The sequence below is a fragment of the Sciurus vulgaris genome (genome assembly GCF_902686455.1).
Source record: "Sciurus vulgaris genome assembly, chromosome: 1".
NCBI lineage: Eukaryota > Metazoa > Chordata > Mammalia > Rodentia > Sciuridae > Sciurus > Sciurus vulgaris.
In genome coordinates this window covers 80,624,324-80,638,362 of record NC_136461.1, presented here as the reverse complement: position 1 = coordinate 80,638,362, position 14,039 = coordinate 80,624,324, and the positions used below count along the sequence as shown (strand labels likewise).

The window sequence follows — 14,039 nt, the reverse complement described above, 5'->3', positions numbered from 1 at the left end:
GTGTGTGCGTGTGTGTTTGGAAACAATATTTGAAGATACTGGAAAGAAACCAAAAAAAAAGTAACTCAAAAGAAAGGAACTTCCCCTGATGGTATTCCCCAATCTGTGTCTTGCTCCAAAGGGAGAGGTCTTGGAAAGTGATTAGGACTAGCAGAGCAACCAGAAACATATGGAGAACATCTTGGAAGGGAAGAATTACAGAATGACTAATCCCAAAACAAGCATTTAAAATCTAACCAACTCCTGCACATGTATGAGGAGTTCCCAAGGAATGTATTGAAAAAGTAGCCTGGAAGCCAAAAGAACTAAGAAGAGGTTCAGCAGTATCTAATGGCAGGAGACAAATTTTGGAAATTGAGTGTAGCCAAACTTACTGCCTGCTAGAGCAAAGATCAGTCTTCAGAGGAATATAATAGAATCCAGAGTCTTGACATCATGTTATACATAATGTATAATAGCCAATAAAAAAAAATCACTAGGCATGCAAAGAAACAAACAAACAAAATGTGACCATATTCAAGAAAAAAGCAACCAGTAGCAAACCTTCACCTCATATGACCTCATATGTTCAAATTACAAGTCAGGGACTTTAAAATAACCATTATAAATATGCTCAGGAACTAAAAAGAAAAATATGTGTATAATGATTGAACAGATGAGAAATTTCAGAAGAGAAAGAGAATTTTTTTGTGTGTGTGTGTGTGGTACTGGGGATCAAACCCAGGGCCTTGTGCTTGCAAGGCAAGCACTCTTCTGACTGAGCTATCTCCCCAGCCCCTGAGAAAGAGAAATTTTTAAAAATAAAAATTATAGAACAGAAAAGTATAATAACTGAAATGAAGAATGCACTTAACAAATTTGAGACCACAAGGTAGTTAACTTGAAGACATCAAATTGGGGCTTAGTGGTAAAGCACGTGCCTAGCATGCTTGAGGCCCTGGGTTTGATCCAAAGCACCACAAAAGAAGAAAGGAAAAAGAAAATATTCAAGTTGAAGAGAAAGGAGAAAAAAAGATTCATAAAAGCTATACAGAATCTCAGACACTTCTGGGATACTAGTAGGTGATCTAATGTACATGTAACTGGAGTTCATAAAGGAGAGGAGAGAGAAGATGGGGCAAACTTTTTTTAGAAATAATAGTAAAATTTGATGAAAAATATCAACTCACAAATCCAAGAAGTTCAATGAACCCCAAGAAAAATAATCACATTAGACACATTTTAATCAAACTGCTGAAATTGTGGCTGCATCAGAGAAATACACTTTACACAAAGGGGACCAATAAGGGGGAATGTGGTGGCCACACCTGTAATCTCAGCAACTCAGGCTATGGAGGCAGGAGGATCCCAGATTCAAGATCAGCTGGGGAACTTTGTGAGACCCTGTCTCAAAATAAAAAATAAAAAAAAGGACCGGGGGTGTAGCTCAGTAGTAGAGTGCCCCCGGTTTCAGTCCCCAATACTGGAAAACAAAACCACAGGGGACTAGTAATACAGAATTTTAGTTAATTTAACATTAGAAACAGAGGAGATCAAAAACAATGGAATTATATCATTAAATTTCTTTAAGAAATGTCACTTTCAAATTTTATTCTAGAAAAACCATCTTTCGTGAATCAAGATAAAATAAAGACATTTTCAGATAAAAAACAAGAATTTATCACCAGTAAACCTGTATTATAAGAATGCTGGGGGTGCTGGGGGGGATACAGCCCCAGAGTGCTTGCCTTGCATGCACAGGCCGTGGGTTCAACCCCAGCACTACCAAAAAAAAAAAAAAAAAAAAGGAAAGAAAGAAGAAGAAAAAAAAAAGAATGCTGGGGTCTGGACTTGTAGCTTAGTGGTAGAATACTTGCCTGGCATGCACAAGGCCCTAGGTTCAATACCCAGAACTGCAAAGAAAAAGGAGAGAAAGAGGAAAAGAGAGAGAGAACACTAAGAAGAAGCTAAAATAAGTTCTTAAAGCTAAAGGGGAATCTAGATAGTAATTCATAACTTCAGAAATGAATGAAGATCAATAGAAATGGTAAAAAGGTGGATAAATATAAAAGGTTTTATATTATTTATTTTCTTCTCTTAATTTCCTTAAAGAAACATTAATAGTTAAAGAAAAATTAAACCTCACTTTACTGTAAAGTTTATAACAATAGCAGAAAGGGTTGAAGTAAATAGAATTATGCTGTCACAAGATACCTACACTTACTATCAAGTGGTAAAGTATAAATTCTAAGTAGACTATATTAGGTTGAAGATGCATATTTTAATTTATAAAGCAACAAGTAAAAGAAGAATACAGAGTTATAACTAAAAAGCCATTAGAGGACCACTTTACACCACTGGGATGGTTATAATCAAGAAGGTGGAGCAATAGCAAGTGTTCACAGGATGTAGAGAAGTATGAACTTGTGGTTGGAAATGTAAAGTGGTACAGCTGCAATGGAAAACTGTTTGGCAGTTCTTTAACAAATGCCATGTTGGGTTACATAAGACAGCGATTCCACTCTGTATACCCAAGAGCAATGAGGACATACATCCACACAAAAACAGACATGTGAGGTTCCTAGCAACATTATCATAATAGTTGAAAGGTGGAATAAAACCAAATGTTCATCAGCTAATGAATGGAAAAAATAAAATGTGATATTTCCAGATAATGGGATATTATTCAGCAATAAAAGTAAGTAAAGAACTGAGTCACATTTCCAATGTGGTTGCATTTTGAAAGTGTTAAGTAAAAGTAGCCAGTCACAGAAAACCACATATCCTATATTGTTTAAATAAAGTGTCCAGAACAGGCAAATCTATAGAGACAGAGAGTTAGTTGCTTAGGGTTGGGGGGAATAGGGGATGACAGCTAATGGGTATGGGGTTTTTCTTAAGGGGATGCAAATGTTATAAAATTAGATTGTGGTGATTGTTGTAAAGCCTGTGAATATATACTTAAAAACACTGAATTCTACACTTTAAATGAGTGAATTGTATGTGAATTATATTTTAATAAACATGTTTTGAAAAAGCAGATGAAGAAATAAAAGTGGCGTATATAAATATATTTTTCCAATTAAGCCCAAAGAAGGAACAGAGAAACAAGCAAACATATGAGACAAATGGAACACACCAAAATGGCAACTCTAAATCCAGCCAAATCAAGAGTAAAATGACTTAACATTGCAGTTAAAAGACAGAGTGCCAATGGATAAAAAGCACAAGCACAGCCATAAGCCATACACTTTTTTTTTTTTTTTTGGTGGGGGTTGGGGGGAAAGTACTGGGGATTAAACTCAGGGGCACTCAACCTCATCCCCAGCCCTATTTTGTGTTTCATTTAGAGACAGGGTCTGAATGGGTTGCTTAGTTCCTCACTTTTGCTGAGGCTGGCTTTGAACTCGAGATCCTCCTGCCTCATCCTCCCGAGCTGCTGGGATTACAGATATACGCCATTGTACACTACCTGCCTTTAACACAGAGTAAAAGATGGAAAAGGAGTTTCCATCAGAGTTAGAATAGGTATTTAACAATGGGGAAAACAGACTTCAAAACAAGGAGCTCTACCAGAGATAAATAGGGACATTTTTTAAAAAAATATTTTTAGTTGTAGATGGGCACAGTACCTTTATTTTATTTATTTATATGTGATGCTGAGGATCAAATCCAGTGCCTCACACCTGCTAGGCAAGTGCTCTACCACTGAGCTACAACTCCCACTCACAGGGGACATTTTATAATAATTAAAAACTCAATATATCAGAAAGATGTACTTATCCCTAATATTGTAGCTTCAAAATACATGAAGCAGAAAACTGACAGAAATCAAGGAAAAAAGTATTAAAACCCACAGTCATGGTTGTATATTTTCATATTCCTTTCAGAGTATTTAATAGAACAACTACGCCAAACATATGTACAGATACAGGAGATCGGAATAGAGCTTGCCCCAATTAATATTTATAGAGCCCCCAAATTAGAAAATACAGTATTTTTAGGTGTCCCAGAGCTTTTATCAGGATAGTCATATTAAGGGCCATGAACCAAGTCTTAGTAAGTTTCAAAAGACTGAAATCTCATGGAGTATGTTCTCTGATTACAATTGAATTAAATTAGAAATGAGGACTAGGGCTGTAGCTCAGTGGAAGAGCACTTACCTAGCATGCGCAGAGTCATAGGTCTGATCCTCAGCACCGAAGATAAAAATCAATAACAAAAAGAATTCAGTGAAGTCTTAAGATACAAAGTCGTGAAAAAGATTGATTGTACTTTTAAATAAATGAGATTTTTAAAGAGGGGATGAGAGTTTAGCTCAGAGGGAGAGCATGTGCTTAGTATGCCCAATGCTCTGGGTCTGATCTCTAGCACCGAAATAAATAAATAATTAAAAACAATTTTATTTCAGTTGCATTAAAAAAAAAAACTTAAGAATAAATTTAGCAACCATTCGTAGCTCTACACTGAAAAGTACAAGATTCTGCTGAGAGAAATTAAAGAAGATGCAAATACAGAGAGAGATATATGATGTTCATGTATTGGAAGACTTGATATTTTTAAGATATCACCTCTTCTAATTAATCTATAGACTCAATGCAATGCCAATCATAGTCCCAACTTGCTTTTAAAATAGAAACAGACCAACTATTCTAAAATTTATATGAAAATGCCTAGAACCTAGAATACCTAAAAAAAAAAAAAAAGAAGAACAAAGCTAGAGAATTTATTCTGTCTTACTTCAAGACTTAGTTAAAAACAGATAATAATCAACATACTATGGCATAATGATAGACACAAAGAGAAGTAGAAATAGAGAGTTCCAGAAATATATTCATTTTCACACAGTTTTAGTCCTGAAAGGACTAAAGCCATTTTTAAAAGATTTTTTAGTTGTAAATGGACATAATACCTTTATCTTATTTATTTTTATGTGGTGCTGATGATTGAACCCAGTGCCTCATGCATGCTAGGCAAGCACTCTACCACTGAGCCACAGTCTCAGTCCCAGTAATTTTTCTTTAAATAGAGACAGTTGTTTTTTTAAAAATACCTTTATTTTATTTATTTATTTTTATGTGGTGCTAGGATCAAAACCAGTGCCTCACATGTGCTAAGCAAGTGCCTTACCACTGAGCCACAACCCAGCCCACTGAAGCAATTAACAATTTTTTTAAAAGTTTTATTTGTTCTTTTTAGATATACAGGACAGTAGAGTGTATTTTGACATATTATACTTACATGAAATATAACTTATTCTAATTAGGAACCCATTTTGTGGTTGCACATGAAGTTACACTGGTCATGTATTCATATATAAACATAAGAAAGTTATGTCTGATTTATTCTACTGTCTTTCCTATCCCCATCTCCCGTCCCTTCCCTTCATTTCTCTTTGTCTCCCCCAACCCCTGTTTTGTGTTAGCATCTACATATCAGAGAGAACATACAACCTTTGGTTTTTTTGCTTATTTCAGTTAGCATGATAATCTCCAGATCCATTTACCAGCAAAAGTGGATTAAAGCAATTTAATGGAGAAAAGAAACTCTTAAAAGAAAATCATGTTGAAACAACTGGCTATTTGGTAAAAAAAATTAACTTCAATTCTTGTGTATTGCCATACAAAAACTTAGTTCAAGATGGACCAGAGACCTAAGTTAAAATTATAAAGCTTTTAGAAGAAAACATAGGAGAATATCTTTAACCTGAGGGTCAGGCAAAATTTTCTTAGCACAGAAAGCAATAAATATAAACATAAACATCAATACACTAAATTTCATCAGAAATAAAACTTTCTTTTCATCAAAAAATGCAGTTAAGGAACTGAACATTAAACCCACAGACTGAGGGAAAGTCACACACAAAAAATGTACCTGACAAAATTTGTTTTGAGAATATAAATTACTCCTGCAATTCAGTAATGGCACTCATCCTATAAGATTTAAAAGACTTAGCCAGTAGTGGTAGTACATGTCTATAATCCCACCTACTTGGGAGGCTGAGACAGGAGGATCCCAAATTTGAGGCCAGCCTCAGCAATTTAGTAAGACCCTGTCTCAAAATAAAATTAAAAGGGCTGGAGATGTAGCTCAGTGGTAAAGCACCCTGGGTTTAGTGTACAGTTTTTCAAAACAATAAATTAAAACTTAAAACACTTTTATCAAAGAAAATATATGCATGTCTACTGAGCATAAAAATATATAACATAATTATTTGTCAGTAAATGCAAATTTAAAACACAGTGAGATACTTTCTATTCCCTAGAATACCCAAAATTAATAAGACTGAAAATACCAAATGTTGGCAAGAACATGGAACAACGGAATTCTCATATATTGTGAGTATAAATATAAAGTTATATAACCCTTTTGGAAAAATTATGGGCAGTTCCTTACAAAATTTAGCATATACTTACTCTTTGTCTCAGTAATGCAAGTCATACAAGAGAAATGAAAACATATTCCACAAAAAGACTTGTACAAGAATATTCATAGCAGCTTTAGTCATAATGTAGAAAACTATAACAACTCACATGATGGTCAACATGAGAATAGATAAATTGTGATTATATGCATACAGTGGAATCTGTTCACCAAGGAAAAGGAATGAACTGTTAGTACATGGCACATTTTTTTGAAAATCTCATAGGCATGATGCTGTGTGAAAGGAACTGAACATAAAAAAGCCTATACTGAATGGTTCATATATATGAAATTTTAGAACAGGCAAAGCTAATCTCTGGTGAATAAAAAGTAGAACAGAGGTTGCCAGGGTGGCGGTGTGGGGATGGGCGGTATGGGTTAACTGGGAAGAGACATGAGAGGACTTTCTAGAGAAATAAAAGTGTCCTGTATATTAATAGAGTATAAGATATACAGGTGTAGCCATTTGTTAAAGTTGTACAGTTAAGATTTTACTTTCATTGGGTACAGTGGCTCATGCCTGTAATCCCAGCAGCTTGGGAGGCTGAGGCAGGAGGATCTCGAGTTCAAAGCCAGCATCTTATAGAAGAAAAAGTAGGTCCAAATCTTCAACTTGTTGGCTTAGGATCAGACTTCCTTAACAGGACTCCCATAGCACAAGAAATAAAAGCAAGAATCAACAACTGGGATAGATTCAAACTAAAAAGCTTTCTCTCAGCAAAGGAAACTATCAGTTATGTGAAGAGAGAGCCTACAGAGTGGGAGAAAATCTTTGCCACTCATACTTCAGATAGAGCGCTAATTTCCAGAATCTATAAAGAACTCAAAAAACTCTACACCAAGAATACAAATAACCCAATCAACAAATGGGCTAAGGAAATGAACAGACACTTCACAGAAGAAGATCTACAAGCAATCAACAGATATATGAAAAAATGTCCAACATCTCTAGTAATAAGAGAAATGTAAATCAAAACTACACTAAGATTCCATCTCACCCCAATTAGAATGGTGATTATCAAGAACACAAGCAACAATAGGTGTTGGCGAGGATGTGGGGAAAAAGGTACACTCATACATTGCTGGTGGGGTTGCAAATTAGTGCAGCCACTCTGGAAAGCAGTATGGAGATTCCTCAGAAAGTTTGGAATGGAACCACCATTTGACACAGCTATTCCACTCCTTGGCCTATACCCAAAGGACTTAAAATCAACATACTACAGAGATACAGCCACATCAATGTTCATAGCTGCTCAATTCACAATAGCCAGATTGTGGAACCACCCTAGATGCCCTTCAGTTGATGAATGGATAAAGAAACTGTGCCGTATATATACAATGGAATATTACTCCACCATGAAGAATGATAAAATTATGGCATTTGCAGGCAAATGGATGAAATTGGAGAATATCATGCTAAGTGAGATAAGCCAATCTCAAAAAACTAAAGGAAGAATGATCTCGCTGATAAGCGAATGAGGACATATAATGGGAGGTGGGAGGGGTTAGCGTTAGGATTAGGGTTAGGTTTAGGGTTAGGGATAAGGAAGGTGGTAAGAATGGAAGAAGGAAGGACTGTACAGAGGGAAAAGAGGGGTGGGAGGGGTGGAGGGTAAGGGAAAAAAATAACAGAATGAATCAAACAACATTACTTATGTAAATTTATGATTACACAAATGGTATGCCTTGACTCCATGTACAAATAGAGAAACAACATGTATCCCATTTGTTTACAATTAAAAAAAAAAAAAGCCAGCTTCAGCAAAAGTGAGGAGCTAAACAACTCAGTGAGACCCTGTCTCTAAATAAAATACAAAATAGGGCTGGGGATGTGGCTCAGTGGTCAAGTGTCCTTGAGTTCAATCCCCAGAACCCGCCCCCCCAATTTTACTTTTCAGTTATGTAAATGTTAACCTAAAAACATCTTTTAAAAAATAAGTAAAGGTAGGAAAAGGTAGAGGCATGGATGACACAAGAATGATTGAATCTTGATAAATTATTGAACTGAGTGATAGGGGCGCAGGGGCTCATTGTACCATTCTGATTAAATTATATAGGCTTGAAATCTTCCATAATGAACAAAACAAAACAAAACACCATTTTACAGAACTTTCCAGTAATTTGAGCCCATAAATTCTGTTTTTATTGATGCCAATTAGATATGGATTTTTCTGTGACTTATAATCAAAAGTGTCTCAAGTAATACACTGGATATTGTAGGGTTTGTTTTTTAAAAAATATTCCATCTTTTCCGTGTAACAGTAAGCCTGATACTTAGAGCTTGGTTTAGCAGACCGGCACCAGATGGAAGCCAGTTAGACACCAGGAATTAGATCAGAAGTTGTGCTCAGTTGTACAGCTGTGGATCAGAGCAGGGAATTCCACCAGCACGTACACTGACCACCAGTGGCAGTCCACATAACCTGTCTGTTGTCACAGGCCAAGTCTAGATGTTTTTCTTGTCAAGTGAGAGATCATATAGCAGTATGGGACTTCCAAAACTTTCAGAACAAGGGAAAGGGAACATCATTATGAAGATTTAGAAGAAAAGCAATTCTAAAAATTATTTATTATAAGAACTATAAGAAATTTTAAAACTTTTCCGTCATCCTTAGCTGATTCAGAAAGATGTGTCTATGAGTTGAAGCTACAAATAAAAGGAACAAATAGATGAAAAGGAATAGTTAGCACATGTAGTTAGAGGTAACCTGGACATGCAACAGTGGTATTAAAAGTCAAATTGGAGAAAGCAGAAAGTGGATTCATACTGAGGCGTACTGAAGCAAAGATGTGGAAAACCCACTTGAGAAATCATGTTGGAATGCAGAGGAAAAAAAAAAAAACATGGGAGAGATGGTAACTATGGATGATAGACTTTTCTAGAACACCAGTGTCAAAGACTAAGCCAGCATTTTCAGGGGAAAAGACTGTGACAAAAGAGTGTTGTAGCTAGCTGCATTTTGTTTCATTTTTGAAGGCAACATTCATGTATGCCACAGTTAAAAAATGCCACTCACTTAACTTCTCAGACAACAAACTTCTAGTTGACTGAAAGACATCAGGATGAATTTAAGAATTAGAATATTCTTAAGCCAGGTGCAGTGGTGCATGCCTGTAATTCCAGTGGCTCTGGAGGCTAAGGCAGGAGGATCTTGAGTTCAAAGCCAGCCTCAGGAACTTAGCAAAGCCCTAACCAATGTAGCTAGACCCTCTCTCTAAATAAAATATAAAAAAGGGCTGGGCTGGGGATATATCTCAGTTGGTAGAGTGCTTGCCTCTCAAGCTCAAGGCCCTGGGTTTAATCCCTCACACTGAAAAAAAAAAAAAAAAAAAAAGGGCTGGGGAACAAGAGTTGTAGCTTAGTGGTAGAGCACTTGCCTAGTATGTGTGAGGCGCTGAATTTGATTCTCAGCACCACATATAAATAAAAAAAATAAAGGTTCATGGAAACTAAAATGAAATTTTAAAAAGGGGGGGCTGGGAATGTGGTTCAGGGTTAAGCACCCCTGGGTTAAATCCCTGGTTCCCCACCCCCCCCCCCCGCCGCCCAAAAAATAATGTATGTTATGAAAGACCGGCAGACTTCTAAAGGACTGCCAGAGGCATGAGGCCATCCTAAATTCTTAGTAAATCCTCATCTTCACAAACCACACTGATTGCACTGAGTGCACTGATGAATCTGCAAGAATGTGTATCTGTGGCATCTGGATTAAACTGAAAAGCAAACAGTTTCCTCATGAGTTGTTATTCCTGTGGGACAAAATTGTGTAATTGGGCACAAACAATTCATCTTGAAAATTCTTTCCCCCAGGCATTGTTTACTTGGAGATTCAGAAGTCCAATTAAATAAGATGACAATACAGTAATGTTAAAGAAGAGGAAAAACTGGGGGGGCGGGGGGTACACTGCAAGGAAATAATTCAAAAGTTAAAGAAATCAATTGAATACTCAGAACCCATGTAATTTTTAAATCTTCCACCTATATTTTTCAGCTTTTGAAATGAACATGCATTGTCAATGAGAAACTATGGGTGGAGGAAAATGCCATTACAATTGTGTTGAGAAAGCAATTCGGTGTTTTAGTTTTTAAGGGCTACAGTAACACACTCAGGATGGAAAAACTGTGAAAGACTTAACAGAAAAGGAGAACATGAAAGTAGAACACAAAGATAAGAAAATAAGATCAAATCTAGGTAGATACTATTACTAAGCAAAAAGGGCCTATAAAGTAGTGAAAGAAGAAATATAAAAAAAAAATGGGAAAAAATTGAGTTTATTAAGCAAACTAGAAAACACACTATTTTTTCAAAGGATAGTATAACTGAAACAATATAAAAGGGAACTTATAAATACTATTTTGGGCCTGGGGTTGTAACTCAGTGGTAGAGCACTTGCCTAGTACATGCAAGGTACTGGGTTCGATCCTTAGCACCACATAAAAACAAGCAAATAAAAGTATTACCTCCACCTACAACTAAAACAGATTTAAAAAAAAAAATACTATCTTTTTTAGATTTAATGTATTTGTGTGTGTGTGTGTGTGTGTGTGTGTGTGTGTGTGTGTATGCTAAGGATTGAACTCGGGGCCTCCTGCATGCTGGGCCAGCACTGTACCGCTGTACCACTGAGTTATACCCCAGCCCCAACACACCTCACCCAATTTAAAATAATTACATTTTACAAACAGACAAAATCAATGTGTGGTTTTAATTCCCAGGTGTAGTAGTCTCTGACCTGAGGCAAACAATGGAACTGTACTCTGATGACCTTCAAGGCCTAATAGTTTTCTAGGTAATTGTTCTCTGGGTGGAAAGCCAAGGGGCGGAGGATAAACTGTCCCGTGCCTTGTACATTTTATAAATGACTTGTTTGCACTTATTTGTAACTACCCTAATTCAATTCTTAAAAATAGAGGCAGGATCAAATGTTTAGTCACTGCACCTACCCAGGCCCCAAATCTAGCAATTGATTGCCCACCTGATCACCCTTTCTCTACAGATAGCTGAAGAGAAAAAGCAGAAATTTACATAACTTGCTGGCTCTGGACAGTTCCACATTCTCATTCCTTCCTGACAGTACTGGGAGACAGGAAGGTGATTAGCTTGAGCTGAAGTGCCTTCTGTGGGAGACTCCCATCCGCTCAAGCTGGGGACCTTTAACCATTCACCAGTTTAAGGATTTCTTAGAGAGTTCTCTGAATACGCCACTTTTGACTCAGGAAATCTTTCCAGACTCCTCCCCTGACGTACAGGACTGTCAGATTCTGGTAGACCTTTCACTCTGGATCCCTTTCTTACCCGTGGCCCCACCCTAAGGAATTAATTGTTTTTCTCCAGACTGTGGTTTCACTGCTGAGATATCCTGTTCAACACCTTGTGCACAGGCCCCTCCCGTGAAGTTCAGGTACTCTGATCCCACTGTCCGTCTATCCTCCAGAGTACTGATAATGTAGCAAAATATTTTTTTTTTCCTCCTTACCACTAAACTTTCCTCTCTGGTTAGTAAGTCTATATATTCCAACTTATTTCACATCAAGGTTTTTTTGCTTTGTTTTTATACATCAATTCCCTAGATTTGGTCTTATTTTCTCATCTTTGTGTTCTACTTTCATGTTCTCCTTTTCTGGAAAGTCTTTCACAATTTCTCCATCCTGAGTGTGTTACTGTAGCCCTTAAAAACTAAAACAGAATTGTTTTCTCAACACAATTCTAAACTCCTCGAGGACTGGAATAGTTTCTTACACTTTTCTTATGCAACTTGAGACTTTAAAAAAAAAAGTGTCAATAACAGCAGCAAATAATCATTAGCCTCCTATTTGTGAAACCATAACTTCCTCCAAATCCTTCCTCAAGTGGTTCAGGGAGTTCCCAGGGACATCTCAAATCTGCCTTCTAGAACAGTTATCTGGGTGGTATTTCCCCCAGCCTGTTTCCATGACTCTTTTTCTCTGAACCACCATGTCTCACATGCCTTTCCTCCTCCTTAAACGCCAGATACTGTGGTAAATTCTGCCTCCCTCACGCTCTGATGCACAGTTCCCTCAGACCTGGTTTTTCTGTTTGGTTCTTCCTCTGGTCTAGTTTAAGCAACAATATTGCCTGGCCACTCCAGCACCAACCCTTTGTCTTTACCCTAGCTCTTGTACTCGGATTCACTTTCTTTAGAAAGGGGCTCTTTCCTAGGATAGCTGAGCCATATCACAAGCCATCCTCTTCATAGACTAGCCACTGATCAATCTGTCTTTATCATCTGAGATTGATCAGCAACTGTCTCCTGCAGGAAGTCATTCTTGAAATCCACTCCCCACCCTCCATTCCCCCCCACACTATCACCTCCAGCTAAATGATATTTGCCTTTTTTGTACCATGGTACTCTGAACATATCTACTCTGAACGTATATCCTCTGAATATAGTTTTTATTGTGTGGTAATTGTCTTTTTTATACTTGATTACCCGTCTAATCTATGAGCTCTGAGGGAAAGAATCATGTCTTATGCATCTTTGAATTCTGAGCGTTAAGCTTAGTTCTCGGTAATTAGGAGGTCCCACAGAGGCTCAGGCTACACCTTGATGTGCTTACGTGTAGCACAATAGATTTGGCTTAAATAATACTTCATTTTGATTAATGGCAGTTTTCCCTTGGATAAGAATTTCATGCTGAGTTTTACTCATATTTACTCATATTTTTACTTTAAGGTTTATGTCAAACTAATTTGTCAGATGTTTGGTGAGCACCCATGTGTCCTAAGTCCTGTTCTATCCCCTGAATATACAGAGATTAATATGATGTGGTTCCTCTCCAGAGGAGGTGCCAGAAACTCCCTCAAGTCTCCCTCCCTCCATTTCTCCATTCTTTTCTCCCATTCTTTCTTGTCTGGAGAGATTTTTACTGTTTGGAATTGTATCTAATGGAATAAATACATGTAAAGAATTTAGTTACAATATGTAGTATACTCAGTATAACAATACAAATTCAAGCCAGGTATAGAAATAGCAGAGGCATGATAGGATTCCTAGGGTGGGTGAGGGGGACTTGGAGGAGGTGACTTCTGAGTTATAAAGGGTGAACAGACTCCTGAGGCTGATGGGTGAAAGATATTCTGGGAGAAGAAAGAGCACATGCAAAGGCCTAAAAATGTGAAACAGCATTATGTGTTTCAGAAACTATAAGTACTTTGGTATTTCTGCAGCGTGAAGTTCAGTAGAAGGAAGGTGGAGGTGGTGTAAGAGGTAAAACTGGGGTAATAGGCAATATTTTAAGTACCAACATCTTTTATGTTTGGGCAACTTTTTAGTTAAGAGAATGTAGGGTCTTTAGTGTAACTGGTGATATTTATAATCCATATGTGAAGCTGTGTATTGCAGTTTTTCCTTCATGAACTTAACTCAAGTTTCTGTTGTCATCTAGCTGCATTTTAGTGTTTGTTACGTGGTTGGTATAAGAGTTAAAAAGAAGATGCTCCCTGGAGTTTACACTCTTTTCTTGTTGAGGCTGGAAGAATATATCCCTCCAAAGAGTTTAGAGTACTTAGCAGTTTACAGATTGATGCAAGTTGAAACTGTAAGAATGGTCTATAAACACAGTCTTGATGTAGAGTTATGTAGGAAGGACTAGAAATGTATGGGTTAAAACAAAA

At 37.0% G+C, this 14,039-nt stretch overlaps 1 protein-coding gene across 2 annotated transcripts in view; it reads left to right on the top strand.

The window, feature by feature from the left end:
* Window positions 1-14,039, top strand: part of DIPK1A (divergent protein kinase domain 1A) — a 133,019-nt gene that overhangs the window by 40,691 nt on the left and 78,289 nt on the right. The gene's annotated exons all lie outside the window — the stretch shown is intronic.